Here is a 16,228-nt window from a genome sequence, read left to right as displayed (position 1 = left end):
CGATCCTCCCGTTCCGAGCATCGCCCTGTGTGTCGCTTTGAACCTCGGACATTCGAAGACGATATGCTTTGGTGTCTCCTCGACGTTCTCACATTCCGGGTACAAAGGTGACGTTACTTGCCCGAACCGATGAAGATACCTCCTGAAGCATCTGTGGCCCGACAGGAACTGTATCAGGTAGAAGTTGACCTGTCCATGCTTTCTATAGACCCACGTCGACAGGTTTGAGATGAATCGGTAGGTCCACCTTTTCTACATATCAAACCATTCCTGCTGCCACCTCACCATCGAATCGATTCTCACCATCTTCCTCTCGTTTATGGTGTTTCTCCGATGAACACACTCGATAGCCTCCGCCAGGGTGATGCAGATGGGGATCATTCCGGCGATAACGAATACTGCCACTGACGATATTGTTCTGTACGCACTCGCAACTCGTACGGCCATCAGCCGGAACGCCCTGTTCAGTTTTACGCGGTTCTACTTGGTTTCCAGCGCCGCACCCCAGGCTTGAACCCCATATCGCAGCATCGATGACGAAACACTAGCTAGCAGACGTCTCATGCTGCCGACTGTTGGCATGTTCCTAGCTATTACTTTCGTTGCCTTCGCCGATTTTTCGCAGGCGAAGTGGTTTTTGAAGCTCAACTGGTCGTTGATTATCACTCCCAATTGCTTCAGTGCACGCTTCGATGCAATCACGTGCTTTTCGAAGTCGATCTGCATCCACTGACCCGCTTTGCAGTTGCTGACCAACACTTCCACCGTGTGGTGAGCTATCTCCACATCTAGCTCTTGATCACATCTATTGTCTCCGTCACCGACACCTTCATTTCTTCAGCATCGTCAAGGACAGGTCATCAGTGCAATTCACGATCTTCCCGTTCCTGGCCATTCGCAGTGTCAAGGCCCCATCGTACATCTCATTCCAAAGAATCAGACCGAGAATAAAACCCCGAAGAATGCCCGCTGTGATTCGCATTGACTTCTGCCCTTCGTTTGTTTCGAACAGCAACACTCTGATCTGAAAGTAGCTCTTTAGGATCTGAAATAGATAATCGAGGACCCTAATTCTGTGCAGTGCTGTGACGATGTCTTCCCAGCTTATTGAACGCATTATTCACATCTACCGTGACCACGGCACAGTATTGATCTTCCCTTTGCTTCTCTTTGGATGCCTTCTCCGCACTCTCGAACACTGTCCGAATTGCATCCACCGTCGATGCTCTTTTACAAAATCTATACTGCATCTTGGACAGTCTGCGCTCACCCTCAGTGCATTTTGTCAGCCTGTTAAGGAAGATTTTTTCCAGGACTTTCCCGAATGTATACAGCAGGCATATACGCCTCTATGAGGCCGTATTGCCCGGTGGCTTCTCTGGCTTTGGCAGCAAAGTTGTCTTCATCCAGACACTTCTGCAGAACCATCAGAAACATGGCCGAATATGTCAGGATCGCAGCTTTGCGAGATCGTCTCTAGGAACTTGCCTATCATCCGTGTTTTCTTCTTCTCCTTCGTCGTATGGTGTCGGTGGCCAGCTACCCGGGCACATTTCGGCTGTCATCAACGAGATATTCATTTTAGCTATCACGACTCGGTACGCGTCTCCCAGGAATTGGCGTCTACTTTTTGGCACAGTTCATTATATAATCTGACTTGCTAAGCTTGATCTCCCGGTTAAAATGGTTCTAGCTTCCCGAAACGCTGCCTTGTGCTCCTCTCTATCTGGCTCCGATAATGCTCTCGGAGCCCGCTTTCTGGTTCTGAAGCAGGCGTAACGTACTGAGTATCTCGCGCCACCAGCAAGCTAGACGACTTTGCCTACTTCAAGCGCCATGTCAGCAGCGGTTACCGGAAGACGAATTTTCGCTGTCTGTGTTCCTCCGTACCCCTGCTTTAATGGGATCATGCGAACCTCGCCAAGGTTGCACTGTCGCTTCAGTGCATTTCTTACCTCGTCTACCGGCGTGATCTGATCCAGATCCGTGCACACAATCACTGTTTCTGGTTTTAAAGCTTAATCTTTTGCCTCTTAAGTAATTTAAGTAATTTGGTAATTTGGTCATAATCCCCTGCATATTCGTGGGATTCTCCTTCAATTCGAAGAGCATCTCACTTTTTTGGGTACGCCTGGTTCTCATCAATTTTCACCCATATTCCCCAGTTCCGGGTCGCATCTTGAGGAACGCTGCATACGACGCGTCATTAGCTTTGACGACCACGGCTTCTCCCTTGGGCGCCTTCTGACGAGCCGGAGGTTCTACTTTTCTCCTCTGCTTCATTTTTCTCTCTTCCTTCCGCTTTTGCTGTTTTTTGTGTTTCTTCTACATGATCTACAACGGCACACCAACTTTCTCCCGTATGAATGGCGTCCTTCCATGCGGTAGTGAGAGCATCCTCGCGCATCTATGATAGGGTAAAACCGAACTACATATCGAGATACCCTTTTCGAAGAGTTTTTCACTACAACTTTTTGCTCGATGTGCTTTCTTTGCACCTCTTTCTTTTGCTCACGAATTTTCCGCAGCTATCTCCCTAGGCAACACTTGCAACATATTAGGTTTTACACCAACCGACATAACCCAACAAAATGAGCCGGATGAACTTCGTTTGACAATTCTCGGTGGTTTGTTTACATGGGAGTTACGTGAGTGCAAATGCAAGAGATGAGCACCCATTGCACTCGAACTCACGCAACTGACAAAGTAAACAAACCACCGAGAATTGTCAAACATGAACTTCATTCATCGTGAGTTCATTCGTGTCGTCATCTTGTAGAACTCATAAACTTTTGCTGGCGTGCTTTTTGGGTTACTAAATCAGTTGAATAATGGTTGATGTATGCTTCATATCATCGAATTATGTTGCAGAAACAGCTAGTCAACAAACGGTGTTGCTCGGGCCGGAGCCTCACTTGATCCATTGAATGGTTCGACCTTTGAGCCATTTAACTATCGGTTTTTATCTTGCTTTTCGTCTCCATCTGTTACGTCGTCATTTAGTTCTCCTCTCAGTTGGCCATTTAGCTGCTGATTTCCGGAGCCATTTAGCTCCTGCTTCCATGAGTCCTTCAGCTCTCAGCCTTATCACGATTTACTTGGATAGTTCCCGGCGGTGAAATCAACCTACACCGACAGAGAGTTCCTCATCGGAGGAATTTTTGCCGACACTGATACTCGCTTTCTTGGGCCATTTATCTCCCAGAATTTTCGAGATCTATTCGGATATTATCCGGTAGAGAACTACCATACACTGACATAGAGTTCCCCGGCGTAAGAATTTCTCTTGGTACCGATGCCTGTTTCGTGAGTCAATTAGAATCACTCTACTGTGAATTCATCGTAGATAGATTTCTCACTTTACAGATGCTACTCGATCAAGTCCCCGGCAGTGGACCTAGCCTACTCAGCGGGCCAACCAGTCGATGCCGGGATTCCGGCTGGAGCGTAGCTTCCGGTTCACTGACATCCCAACGACCCGCTGCTGGCTGTTCGACGCGATCAACTCGAACTAGTCCCCGGCGGTGGATCTAGCTTACTGACGAGCTACCCGGTAGAGTGTTGACGTCGGTCCATACTGCGTCGCATACTAATCAAATTTGTCCCGGCGGTGGATCTAGTCTACTCCGGCAAAGAGCTCCCCTGCGGTGTTTCACGGCGGCTTTCCAGACGGTAGCGCTGTTTTGTTGGTCCCTGCGCCACTTCCTCAGCAGCTCGGAGACTATACTCGTCACTGTTCTATTGACCGCATCCCAGATATGCTCATCGTGGCACATCTCTGACGCTACCCAACAAGCTGAACAAGCCTTGGATACGAGAGAATAAGCTGAGCAAGAACTGTTGAAGCAAAAATGTTTGTTGGGTAGTCGACTGTCACACCGGGCATACTCATTCGAACTTCTTCGAAGCTAGGGCCACGAATACCATGTGTTGCGGAGTCTCTTGCACGTTCACGCATTCCGAGCAAAGGGGTGACGAAACATGTCCAAACAGATACAAGTACTTCCGGAAGCGTCCGTGCCTAGACAAAAATTGTGTCAAATGGAAGTTCACTTCTCCATGCTTCCTATTTTTGGATACGTGATATTTTAAACTTTTAGCCTGTACCCTTGTTGGCTGTTTAACATAATGTGATTTATTCCATTTTAAAATCTTACGAGCTAACCTAGCTAACCTGACTTAAACTATTCTATGTACATCAAAATGGGAGGAGTCAGTTACAATTTCAAAGTACATAATTATGTACGGGTAGCGTAAAAAAGGGAAAACAAATCAATGAATAAGTATGGGTGCATTGGTTGCTATCGCTGCTTTTGTTTGGTTACGCAAGGCTGTTTATTTGTCGCCTCAGCATAATAATGACCTAGTGAGAATGTTGCTATAACAAGTGGTGCGACCCAGAATGGTTTAACTGGAATGCGCCCATCTGATTATGCAAGTTGGATTTGAAAACGATCGTTCAAGTAATTTACGATCTGTGGGAAAATATGAGTGTGGCCTCGTTTCAAGTGGCCTGACTAAAGGATATGTTAAATTTGGTTTTTATGACCTGTGACCTGAGAAGGATTCACATTGGTGCATGTAGGAATTGGTTTTGTGGGAATAATTTGTGATGCTAGAAAGTAAGTCCGTTACACTATGCAGCCAAGCCGACATATTTGGGATGAGTCGGTGGGTCCACCTTCATGTCTCCGAGTTGTCCCACTCTTGCTGCCACTTAGCCAACGAGTCCGCTCGGACCAGTCCCCTTGCATTTCGTGCATTTCTCCGTTGGTAGCATTCCACCTCCTCAGCCAGAGTGATGCAGATTGGAATCATCCCGGCAATTACGCATACTGCCTCCGATGATATCGTTCTGTACGCACTGGCGACACGAACAGCCATTTGGCGGAACGTGCTTGTCAACTTCGTCCGATTCCGCTTTGAGTTCAGCGCAGCAACCCAGGCCATATCTCAGTATTGAGGATGGGGCACCCGTCAGGAGACGTCAAGTGCTGCATCTTTCTCCTCCGTTGTTCGGTATGATTCTTGCCAATGCATTAGTTGTCCTCGTAGACTGCTCACATACATAGTCGACATAGCTATTGTAACATAACCGATCGTCGACCATTACGCCCAGGTGCTTTAGCGCACGCATTGATGGGATTTAGTGCCCCCCGATGATGATCACGACGAGCCGGATTTCTTTACGTTTACTGATCAGCACTACCTCCGTTTTGTGGTGGAGCAGCTGCAACTAGACGTCAGCCATCCAGGTTTCCACGATGTCAATTGTCTCTGCCGTCAACATCTTCATATTCTCGATGGGCCTTGGCGATTACCGTCAGGACAACGTCACCTGCAAAGCCGGCGATCTCAATTCCCCTGGGCAGTTGCAGTGTTAAGACTACATTGTACATTATGTTCCATAGCGTTCGGCCGAGTATGGAGCCCTGAGCTACTTCAGGTGTGACCTTAATCGACTTCTGCCCTATGTTCGTCTCGTAAACCTACCCGATTCAAAAAGTAACCTTTTAGAACCTTGCACAAATAGACCGGGACCAGCATTCTGTGTAGCGCTTCGGCGATAGGCGGAGTTCGATTTCGAAAACGTTTTGTGTATTTACTCCACAATGAATGAACTGTTTTTCAAAAATTAATTAGTTATGATAAGGATGCAAGTTACCATTTATCACTCTGCTTTTCCCTGAAGATGAAATGATATCCCTTGGAAACGTTGCACTATGGGAAAGCATGTGACCAAAAAAATCGAAAACTACATGAACTCCAAGTTAATTCATTGCATACTGCACGCTTGTATACACTATAATTAAGGGAATCTTTGTGAAACACAGAACATTTTTTGACTCAACTGGGTACTAGAGAGGCTCGCGGTTGTATGGGAAAACTTCAAAATGATTTAAACTAGCGGGCATAGCACTTTTTGTGGTCCCAAATGCCTGTGCAAAATTTGGTAGCGGTCGGTTGCTTCCCGGGTTTGCGCATTGCGTTCAATGTTTGTATTGGATTTTATATGGGGAAATCAATTATTTTTTATTTACGTTAATAAAGATCGCTATTACACTCAATATGAAATAACACTATACTTCAAACCTTGGTTAACAACTTTGTCGAAGACGGTAACTAGCTATAAGTTTTCAAAAAATAGTTATAACGATTTTAAAACATATGGTCCAATCCAAATGCAGAAGTTCATTATTTCTTCCAACACTGTCAGTACACCACCGACACCGATATTTAAAACTAAAATAAAAGAGAATATATTCCTCGCAGGGACTTGGCACCTTTGAATGAAATGTTCAGAATAAATTGCTGCATAACATAGACAAAGTCAGAAAGTGAAAAGGAGAGGAAGGGCTTGTGTACTCCCCAGTCCTCTTTTAGATAGATTTGTATAAGACAAAGAATAATTAGGTCCTTGTAAATGTGAACGACTCAACTTTCGCAATATTTTGATAGACCCAAACATGAATCATACTACAATAGTTGTAACGTTTACAACATTTAAGATTTACACCTAAAATCTTATGTGTTGCTTTTGCTTGAGGCTAAATCTAACTCAGTTTTGGAAATCGTCTTAGCTTCTAACCTGAAGTATACTTCAGTTCTTCTAACATCACCACTATTTTTCGTGAACCTAACTCATTTTCATCAAAAACGTTTGTTTAAAGTAACTATCCTGGTTTCGTTCCTAGATTCTCAAACGTAAACGTCAATAGAAACAATTCCGAGACTTCAAGGAATCTATGGATGATTTTTTTTTAAATTCTGGCTCTGAACGGCTAAGAAATAGGGTTTTAAATTATATGCAACTTATAAACCGTTGTACGATTTTAAATAAGATAACAGCAGAGCCCTCAAATAGTTGCGCTCAAACACGTAAGATTAGTTTTTAATTCAGCGGTAAGAACCAGAGTTTAAGATGTACTCCTTTTGTTATACTAAACTATCTAAAAAGGGGACTGGGGAGTACACAAGCCTCCCCTCTCTCTTCTTTTCATTTTCTGACTACGTTTATGTTATTCAGCAATTCGTTCTGAACATTTCATTCAAAGGTACCAAGTCTCTGCGATGAATATATTCTCATTTATTTAAGTTCAAAGTATCGGTGTCAGTGGTGTACTGACAGTGTTGGAAGAAATAATGAATTTCTGCACTTGGATTGAACCATAAGTTTTAAAATCGTTATAACTATTTTTTGAAAACTCGTAGCTAGTTACCGTTTTCGACAAAATTGTTAACTAAGGTTTGAACTATAGTTTTATAGAGCTGTTTTTCCATAGCGAGTGAATTAGCGATCTTTATTGACGTAAATGCAAAATAATTGATTTCCCCATATAAAATCCCATACAAACTTAGAACGCAATGCGCAAACCCGGGAAGGAATCGACCGCTCTCAAATTTTGCACAGTCATTTGTGACCACAAAAGAAACTCAAAAAGTGCTGTGCTGAAAAATGTAATATATCGAGCCACTCTAATGGTCACCAGATTGAAGTACACCAACACTATTTTAGACTTCATCGAAATGAGATCACTGGATTTGTTCAACAAGATTAGCAGAGGTTAAGGTACAGGACCATTTCTATTGTCTCAGCACATCTGGCACACTACCAGTACTGCAGAATCTTCAGCTTCGATTGATGTTTAAAATTGTTTCGATTCAAGCAGTCTAAAATCACCCTTTTCTGATTATAATTACTCATTTTAGCAAATCTTAGCTAATTTCATTTTAAAAAATCAGTCCTCAAAGGCCTGAACATTCGATCTTTCCCTCTACTACGGCAATAAACGTTCAAGCATGCGACATTGTTGCCTTCATTCTTCATTTTTTTTTCTCCTCCGCAAAGCAATTCTGCAACAATAGCAACTAAATGAAGCCATAAATTGAAGTCATCGGTCGTGCATAACGCGCTCACTCGCAGCCACCACCCCAAGCCGAGGAGCGGAAGGACCGACCGAAGGAATCAACATGTGGCTTCAAGGAACTTACTCAGGCTGCGACACCTCGGCTACGGACCATTTATTTTCCGCACTTCGACGGACGGAAAATGATGATAGTGAAAGGTTTCCTAATCGCCTTATTATTATTAACATTGTTTACTGGCTCGACGCCATTCGACCTTTGCACACTGCAATCCTTGACTTGGGGTGATGGCGGTCAAAGTCAGAAACAATTAGTTTCAAAAGGGCATGCAGATAACTCGTTGAGTATCTTGATTACCGTAGGTTTGCTTTAAATAGTGAAAAATATTTCCAAGAAAAGGATATCTTCATTCCTTTAGCTGTGGAATCACGCTGTAAGCTGTGGGTCGTTGGACACTTGTTGCCCACATTGTTGCATCTGCAAGCAATCCTTGCTAGAGATAAACATGCGTCTTTCTATTGTACGTGGATACAAAAACAGTTAAGGCGATATAAAGAACGATTAGTAGGGATGGAAATAGTTTAGCTAAAATAACAAGACCTGGATTACTTGACAATAGCACAATCTTACGAATTTATTTAGATGAAGTTTAGCGTAATATTTTGTGTGCAGGAAAAATTCCAGGAATTGTTATAATTTCAGATTTAGAATAAAAAGGATTTCATTTTAGGAAAATTCCTAAACCATTTTGTTTTTAATGTAGTAAAAAAATTGATTTTGAAGAAATCGTGTCCAATGGCAATTGCTTTTCCATAAATCTTTTGACCTGATCTCGTACTAATCACAAATTTGATGTTGGCCACCATTATGACACGTTGAATGCGAAATCATTTTTTTAAATCAGAACATAACCCCTTAAGAACAACCCCATTTACTTGAAGCCACTCTGTCGGTATGTAAAACTTGGCACACATATCAACTGTTCCGTCCTTGCTGCGAACTGTTTTTTCCTTCTCTCCACAGTCTTGAGTAAATTCCATTGTAAATCAAAAGCGTGTATGCTCATGTCATTTCCATCCTCTTGTACATCATTTCAGCCCTTCCCGTAGTCCTTTTATCTTTCATGAATGGAGATCCTTTTCCGCCCCTAGCAGTGGACTCCATTAATACACAAGCAGCAGGCCTATGTGGGATCAAGAGCATTACGTAAGCTCCTCGCCAGACCCCCCCCCCCTTCCCGTGGATACCGAAAGGCAATTATAGCTACAACCTACTGCGCCTACTTTTGCGTGTTGCATCATCAGGTGGTTCCGAAACGGTCTCAATTACGGTCCGGCAAGTTTCACTGCTGCGATGATGGTGATAGTAGGGAGGTATTAAAGGCTGTGTGTCAAAGCCTATATTGCCCATACATGTGTGTAGTGGCGAGGCTCTCGGTCATGGAAAATACTCCCGGTGTCCTCTGAGGGTAGTCTATGATAGCAGCGCAATGGATATTTCGAGCGTTCCTGTGGGCATTGAAAAATAGAGTCATAACTCTTGTAACGCCTCGGTTGAGTGGCTAAATGGGACCGAGCGTGAAGGAGCATGATGTGCGGGTTTGATATTAAAGGAGACCGTCCATACTTACTACACTGATAATCCGAAATGCTTCAGCATTTTTCGGAATATTTGCGTTAAGCGTAAATAAAATTTTGCGTACCGTGTTTCGTTAGAAAAAAAACTTGGCCCAAGCGATCGGTACTTTATTCCGACACCGACACCACACAAGTCCGAAATGTATTGAAGAAATGGAAACGCATTTTCGATTCTAACAAAATAATTGAAAGCTTAGAGCACCGTGAGCGAGTATTATCGTAAAGTAATCGTTGTAAATCAGCGACATGTTTCGTAAAACCGGCTTTATATATAATATAATGTAAAAAGCGGATAAAAACATCAAGCGTTTAAATCAGACTAAGATAATTCAACATCACTTAAAAAGTTTTCACCCGAAATGGTCGCCTAGGATGAACTTTCAGGTCGTCAAACAGTGGGATAACAAAATTCTCACAAGTTTCCTATCTCATGCCTCCACGTGAGTCGTCTATTGATGACATTTGGTCTTTTGGACCGGCGACGACTGGGTGCTATCAGCCTTCTGCCGATAGTAGCAGAATGAGAGGGTGCGAACAGATCATGTCGAGAAAACATTGGCGTAAAAAAGAATAGTTGATCGGAAATTAGCCCCAATAAGACTTAAATCTGACTAGTATCGATGATCACACGAGTCAATACGTATTGAAAATTCGCCGCGTCTGTTTTTATGAACCTAATTTCAAGCTTCGTTATTGCTAACAAGCCCGTGCATCAGGTTAACAATCTTTTATATTTCCCTTCAGTGTTCGTTAATATCGCTCGTATACTTGTATTCCACAAACAATCCGATATGGAAATAATAAATACTTTCTTTGATTTATAACATCTCGCGCTATCATATCTCTTTGCCTGTATAATGTGTTATCACTCGGTAGCATCAACTCAATAAATATATTGTAGAGAAGAAGTAGCGAATTCTGTCTAAATACTGTTGCAATAAATAGTGATCCGGCCCATTACGTAGATAAGATTAGCTTTTCTAGGCAATACTCCCACGGCCGGCCGTGTGGAGTTCAAATTGCTTTTGTTTAGGGAACATAGGATAATCTCGGTGGCCGGCTGCCCAGAGTTTAAAAAGAACCAAAAACTAAACAAGATCTTTTTCGAGTGATCGTGTACTCGAGGACTAACTAAACAACTACCTAATAAAATATGCTTTACAGGTCGCATCGCTTGCTTGGAGCGAATCCTAGACAATATACCCTCCCAAACCACCAACTCCGCGACACCTATGGAAGAGTCTGATGAATCGTCGTCCTTCCGTTAAGTAGGTAGAGCATCAACACTTCCCGTCTACCTTATCCTTTATCCTTCCCCGTGAACGATGGAGATGGGGGCGGTCGGCAATGATGGCTATCATGTTGTTGAGGTTTTAATATGGGTTGGATTGGTATGGATTCCTACTTACCATTTCCTAAGCAACTCTTATTGGATATCAGCAGTCAAACATGATGAAATCAGTGTGCAATCCGCCAAAATCATCGTCACAACGCAACGCAACGCAACGAAATGGTCGCCAAGGACGAACTTTCAGTATAAAATGTGTTCACTATAGGATGAAAAGTTATCCGGAAGGATGTCACCTCTAGTCCAGTATTGGACTGCGTATATGGTCACTAAAACGGGACACTTTAGGTTTTGATGTCTCTGGAAGTGAAGTGATACTCCTTGTTGAAACTCCAATGTATTTGTGGTTTCCCAAATAACTTCACGATAGAAGAAATGGGTGTTGTCGGTATGATAGTCAATTTATTACTAAAATATAAAATAATGATCGACCATACGTGTAGCTACTGTGTGGAATAATAAAGGGCGAACACGAAATTATTGCGACACCGAAAATGTCATGCCAATTTTCTTATAATGTTTAAAATCAAACCAAAATTTTAGGGTAGTTTTATACATATATTTACTTCAAAAATCAAAAGAAAAGTTAATCGATGGAGCCTTGAGTGTAAAATTGAACACATTTTCGCTTGATGCCCTCCATCAAAGTCTTTGCAGTGTCATCCGGTACCAGTTTCTCAGTTTTTTTTCCATTTTCTTAACATGTCCTTTTCGTCTTTGACTGTCTTCTTGCTCTTCCGAAGCTCCCGCTTCATCATTGCCCAGTACTGCTCCACCGGGCGCAGCTCCGGACAGTTTGGCGGATTCATGTCCTTTGGAACAAAATGGACAGAATTGGCCTCATACCACTCCAGGACACTTTAAGAATAGTGGCATGATGGCAAATCTGGCCAAAAAAGCGAAGCTTCGTCGTGCTGCTGCAAGAACGGCAAAAGGCGCTTCTCGAGGCACTCACATTTGTAGATCTCGCCATTTACTGTGCCCTTTGTCACGAAAGGCTCACTCCTCAGTCCGCAAGAGCAGATGGCCTGCCAAATGAGATATTTGGAGGCGAACTTCGACATTTTCTTCTTCTTAAATTTGTCGTCCACATAAAACTTGCTCTTGCCGGTGAAAAACTCCAACCCCGGAATTTGCTTAAAATCGACTTTTATATACGTTTCGTCGTCCATCACACAGCATTCATATTTTGTCAGCATCTTCTCGTAGAGCTTCCGTGCCCGAGTTTTAGCCGTCGATTGTTGCCGCTCATCGCGGTTTGGGAAGTTCTGTACCTTGTATGTATGTAGTCCAGCTCTCTTTTTTGCATTCTGGACGTAGCTATGCGACATGCCGATCTTTTTAGCCAAATCACGGCTTGAGACGTTGGGATTTGCTTTAATCATCCGCTTCACCTTTCCCTCCGTCTTTTTGTTCTCCGGTCCCGGTTTTCTTCCAGCTCCTTTGCCGTGGTCCAACGTCAACCGCTCCTGGAACCGCTTCAACACTCTGGAGACGGTTGAATGGTGAATGTTCAACATTTTTCCCAACTGCCGGTGCGACAGGTCACGAAATTCCAGGTGTTTGGAAAAAATTTGTTCTCTCGACTCGCGTTGGTTCACCTCCATTTTCGTTGAATCGGAAAACATGACTTCGAGTTTGACAGCATTTAAACAATACACATCAATGAGAAAGTGTGCAAAATGTTGTTGATTTTTACCCAATAGTAAAAAAGTTATACCCTGTTGAATGTGTCGCAATTATTTCGTGTTCGCCTTTTATTGTGCTGTAAACGAACTCAGCACGTGAACCAAGCGCGACGATGACGGCATTAAATTTTTGCTTGTCTACTTTCACTTGATTAACACTGAACGCCGCTTCTAGACACATAAACCAGGTGTCGATGTCTTCGGCATCGATTTCCAGATAACCTATTTTCGCGATTAAGGTGGGTACGACCTGCGACGGTCCGGGTGTGTCGTTTTTGGGTTTTTGGTCTTCTTTGGCCATTGTTCAGCGTGAATACGGTAATGGCGTGAGGTGCACAGAAGCGGTTTTTGGTTCACAAAAGTGGTACGGGATTTTCGCGTTTGCGGCGGAATTCGGCGAAATTTATGGTTTTAGCAAACGAGTACTTCGTAACTTGGAGGTAACGATCACGTCGGGTCACCAAATTTGGGGTTGCTCAAATAACTTCACGAGAGAACAATGCGTGTTGTCGTAATGATAGTCAATTTATTACTAAAATATAAAATAATGATCGATCATATGTGTAGCTACTGTGTGGGATAATATTTCTTGAGTTCTGAACACTCAGGGTAGGATTCTATGAGTGCCTGTGAGGATGCCCCCGCATGTCCAAGTCCGGGAGTAGATTTCTTTGGCTTTAGAGAAGCACTTCCATTGGATTCATTAGTTGTAGTTGACGCACTCTCAGAGGGGGACAGCTTGAGATCCTGAAGAGGTGGTACAGGAAAGGAAAGATTTCTCTCCTTACCGGACGCCAGCGGATTAATAAAAGATGTTCCCTGTTGAAGATTATCAGATTCCTGTTCAACGCGAGTTAAAAGATCATAGGATTTATTGGAAAGGGAAGATGGCGAGGTATTCTTTGGCATTTCTGGATTAGAGCGCTTCGAGTGTTCCTTAAGAGAGCGCCATATGTTAGGCGAACCTCGTTCAGGAGGACATAATTCGGAAGATGAGATACGGAGAAGGTCCCCCGAAGCCAGTCTGATAGGGAGTAAGTGGTGTTATTCTCCTACATTTCAACTGTTGAAGTGAGGGGTCCGTAAAGTAGCAAACTCCAAACTTCGAAAAGTCGATGCACGTCGGACCTGCTTCGGCGACCACTCCATCTATTTCCATAGCACGGGTGGGTACATAGACTCTATTTTTTAGTTTTAGAGACGTCAGGTCTCAAGAAAGTTCTAGTAAAGATCCAAGGCTCAGGGTAATCAGTTTGGAAATTACCAAGACTTTTAAATCAATATCAGGAAGTCCTCCGTCCTCGGTCATCTATACTGCTTCCCGTCAGCGTAACAATTTAGAAATATGTAGGTGGAAAATATCCGAATTTGTGTTACTTTCCGTAGAAAGTAATGTGATCGTTTATGTTAGTCTAGCTAAGTTTTATATTTTTGGTACATGTTTGTAAATAAAAATGTATATGGGTAACTTACAATTCTTCCAAAGTAAAATTCGTAGGGAAAAGTCGGCAGTGCTTCAGGTGCTTAGCTTTGTGGCATTGGGTCGCTGCAAAAAAGAAGCAAAATTGCAAAGAAGCCCTGGCTAACTACAAAATACCCGTAATACCATGCCTCACTCACTGTGGAGGATCAGCAAAAACGAGCGTAGTTCACTTTTTTAATTAATTGCAAAGAGCGAAGCAGTTAGGTACCCAAGTACTGGGCAAACCTTCGTGGTGGAATTCGAGATTTGTTTTGATCGTGCGGCGAGGAGCAAAGTAGTTACGAACCATGGCAATCAACAGACGTCCGTAAACAGTCTTTTATTCGGGACATTTTCCGCTCCTATAACATAGAGTGAAGTGCGCACGTGTGACAGTCAGGAAGAGTAGGCCGTGGTTCAGTGGCTTTGTTTTGTGGTATTGAGTTGCCGGAAAAGGAAAGTTAATTGCACTCGCTTTTCCCGGCTAACTACAAAATTATTCAATCTTAAATTCCCATAAGGGAAAACTGGACTGAACCACTTTGCGCATTAAGGGCACAAAACCTAACTTAAGGTGAAGCGATGCCAAAATCACAACAAAGGTTCGGTTATGTTCGGCTATGTTCGGGTTACGTGCAGCATCTGTGTGCGGTTAGAAAGTACTATACCGATATGAGATGGCACGCACACAAGTGTATCGTTTAGCAATCAACTGACTGATTTTTGCACCACGTGTTTCATTTGTTTTGAAAAATAAATGAAAAAAGGTACAAATTTCGCAAACGAATCAAAATTCCGTGTAGAGAATCAGCTTGTGCTAACATGTCTGCATACAGTGATACAATTTCTAAGTAATCTGATATAAGACATTCAAGTTACAAAAGATTTTATCTTACTCGCCAATCCAATGTTTTGATTTTGACGATGAAATAAAAAGAAGAAGCAGAAACGACGGCAGCCATTTTAGCTGCCACCTTGTGGCTCTATTCAGCATGTCCTTAAATTAAGTTTTATTTTTTGTGTTTCGAATTCATCTCGTCAGTAACTAGCACCATCTGGGTGTGTAGTTAGACGATGTATCTAAAGTAGTACCCAAATTAGCACTAGTTAGACACAAAAAATCCAAACAGTTCCGCACGACACATGTGAACGTTCAAAACAATTGACTTGTCCCAAATGTCGTGCGAACTGTTTGGATTTTTATTGTGTCTAACTAGTGCTAATTTTGGTACTAGTTTAGATACATCGTCTAACTAGACACCCAGATGGTGCTAGTTACTGACGAGATGAATTCGAAACACGAAAAATAAGACTTAATTTTACTACAAAATACCAAGTGATACCACGCCGTTTTCATTGTGGATGATCAGCCGCACGAGCCCAGCTATCTTTCACAGGTTATTGTCAAGGAGAGCTAGAGCGAGTTGACCTATCGCCGGGTCTATTCCCCGCGAATGGCCAAGGTAGTCGCCCTGTTACTAGGAAGGAATCTTGCACACCTCCCTAGTTAATGGAAAAGGACTGCTACCATAGCAACCTGCGGTATCAGCAGGGAAACAACGTCGTTGGAGTCTGGCCTGTCAGAAGAAAACCTTCGTCTTCTCGCCATCATCACCAGCAGCCGAACAGCATTATCGGCAAAGTGCAGTACAGAAGCCGTATTTTTTTCTGATTGTAGAATCTTTCTGTGGATTATTTTGTCCAGATGCACTATGGTGACTAGGGATCCACAACAGAGTGAGACTACGAAAAACACGGAGAGGCACATACAAATTATCACCTGACAGAAGGTCGAAAACGAAAATTCTTTGTAGGACGATGCGGAGAGTCGCCAGAGTTTACAGACCTAACAGCATACATCCATTGGCGTAAGGTGGCAATATCACTGAATCGTTGTAGAGAAGTGCGAACTGTACGAAACATCTTTGTATACGTTCTAGTCCGTCCCTTTTGAATAGCATTAGTATGGATTCGTCGTGTGGGCGAGCCCCACCCAGAAATGATTTTCAGTATTCGGACAACCAACTTTGTGGGCTGCAAAGTCTGTTACCAAGGCATTTTTGGTTACAAAGGTGTCGTTATTCATCACGCTGGCTCGCCGCCGCCGATAGGGACCATCAGCGTGACGTTTAACCAAAAACGGTCGCTTACGCCGCCACCGATCGAACATACACCGGCGCACATATCTACTGCACATATGGTGGATATGGTCACTGTCAACTTATTT

The 16,228-nt window shown here is 43.1% G+C and overlaps 1 protein-coding gene across 2 annotated transcripts in view; it reads right to left on the bottom strand.

The window, feature by feature from the left end:
* LOC131680392 (J domain-containing protein) overlaps positions 1-16,228 on the bottom strand; it is a 150,535-nt gene that overhangs the window by 12,656 nt on the left and 121,651 nt on the right. The gene's annotated exons all lie outside the window — the stretch shown is intronic.

This window comes from Topomyia yanbarensis, chromosome 1 (genome assembly GCF_030247195.1).
Source record: "Topomyia yanbarensis strain Yona2022 chromosome 1, ASM3024719v1, whole genome shotgun sequence".
Classification (NCBI taxonomy): domain Eukaryota; kingdom Metazoa; phylum Arthropoda; class Insecta; order Diptera; family Culicidae; genus Topomyia; species Topomyia yanbarensis.
Note: the sequence above shows the minus strand (reverse complement) of the source record. Positions and strands in the feature narration are given on the sequence as shown.